General features: G+C 40.1%; 1 protein-coding gene across 1 annotated transcript in view; it reads right to left on the bottom strand.

Moving 5' to 3' along the window:
* The window catches only part of ADAMDEC1 (ADAM-like, decysin 1), a 28,748-nt gene that overhangs the window by 2,289 nt on the left and 24,499 nt on the right, over positions 1-1,960 (bottom strand). The window lies entirely within an intron of this gene.

The raw sequence follows: 1,960 nt of genomic DNA, 5'->3' as shown, positions 1-1,960 counted from the left end.
ATGGTTGTGAGGGGAGCTGCCATCTTGAACATGTAGCAAAGTTCTTCAAGTAGAAGCTGTGCCCAGACCAATTCCCAGAAACAAAAACAGTGAGAACCTTATAGGTTTTATGAATTGCTCCACAGTTGATCCTGGGAACTCCCCGTATTTGGGGCTAAGCTGTTTTTCTGACTCTAATTTGCACTAAGGAAAAGTCCAGGGAGGTTAAACCTAAGTGGGCTCATGGTGAAAGTGGATGTTGCCTCTGAGATGTAGCTAGTTCCCTGTGGGATTCATAGAATCCTCGTGGGCTCTCAGATTTGCAGGCCAACTTTCAAGAATTTGGCTCTCCTGTACTGAGTCTGAAAGGCACTATGCATCACATGTTAATAAAATGAGGCACCTATTTTTTGAGACTCTAGATGCCACACTACCATCCTTGAACTCCTCAGACTAACTGATTCTATCACCAGTTAATTGGTCTATTAGTGGAATCGCTTTACTAGCCCCCAAACCCAGAATATGTGTCTACAACTAGAAGTTCAGACATGGTTGCTGGTCCATATTGGTAAAGTTAGGAGGCCACTTATGTGGAATGATCTAAGAAAGCTGATTTTAAAATTCTGGTTAAAATAAGCTGATTTGCCTCAGGATATGAAATTTCATATCTGTGTCTTTCCCCCTTTGGAAGAAACCTTGTCAATTTAAACATTGTCATATAGATGACCTGGAAAAGGTACCACATTATGTACCATCAGCCATTAACATTTGACCATGAATTAATTTATCAGATACTTTCCTCTGAAGACAATGTTAGCAAAAGTCCAGATATTCATGAACTGAGAATTTTGGTGAGTGAAGGGAACAAAGAACATGTTGTGTCACAAGTTTTGTCTTTTTTTTTTTTTTTAGAGACTCATACATGTTTAGGGTGCCCCAGAGGATTTCTCTGAGAAACTCTCTTAGCTTGGGAACACCTCTCGATTGAATTTTTTTGTATTTTCTTCCCTTTCCTCCCTGATTCTCTATGCCACGATTCTTTATGTCTGACATCTAGGCCCTGGCGTTATCTAAAAGATGGTAGTTTAACCAGATATAAAAATATTAATTAAATAACTGATATTCCATTGTTGACCCCAGGATGAAAGTGTGTATCTTCAGAAAATAGTAAATAGCGACATGAGGTTTCAAGTACCTATAGAGGAGAATATTTCTAACCTATGGATAACATGGTCTAGGGAAAAGTGAACCTTTGGTTGCTTCTAAGAATGTGACACTTAAAAGCCTCCTGCTACTCCTATCTTTAAAAGCTAATTGTGGTTTTCAATCTGTTGTCTCATTGGTTACAGACTAGCACTTTCCTTTCAAGTTCTTTGATTTTTTTTTTTAAAGTTATCCCTGGACCTATGAATTTTACAATGTGACTAGCAGATTCCACAGAGTCCTAGAAAGCATTCAGATCCTACCAGGTCCTCAGGGTGTGTGGTGATTTCCTCTCCTCTGGGTGAGTAAACTGTTTCAGTGTAGTCTGGCCCCAGCAGATGCCTGTAGAGAGCAAAAATCTGAATGAACCAGTTAGGGTGGTATAAAGGCAGATTTTCCTGACTCAGTCTTCAGCACTGACGAAGTAAGAATGTCTACCATGAGAAATAGCTAACATTCTGATTCACTGATCCTTTTCCAATGTTGGAATCTGGCTGCTGAAGCAAATGAAAGTGTTAGTTATACCTATTGCACCTGAAGTAGGAAATCCCCTCAGCCACTTCTCAGCTGCAGATTCTCTGCTTTCAGATGAGTCATTTGGGGATTTTTTGTGCTGGGAACACAACTTCCACAGAACCTCTGAAAGCTGCTGGGTCGCAAATATACATAAAGAACCATTGCATTCAGGAAGAAATTTATTAACTCCTATAGAACCAGGTGAAGCCCCATCCCCTGGGATTTATCTCAAAGCTGTGCATCTGAATCAGCCTTGGACTTA

The sequence above is a fragment of the Propithecus coquereli genome, unplaced genomic scaffold (genome assembly GCF_000956105.1).
Source record: "Propithecus coquereli isolate 6110/MARCELLA unplaced genomic scaffold, Pcoq_1.0 Scaffold79, whole genome shotgun sequence".
Lineage (NCBI taxonomy): Eukaryota > Metazoa > Chordata > Mammalia > Primates > Indriidae > Propithecus > Propithecus coquereli.
This window is presented reverse-complemented; position numbering and strand designations above follow the sequence as displayed.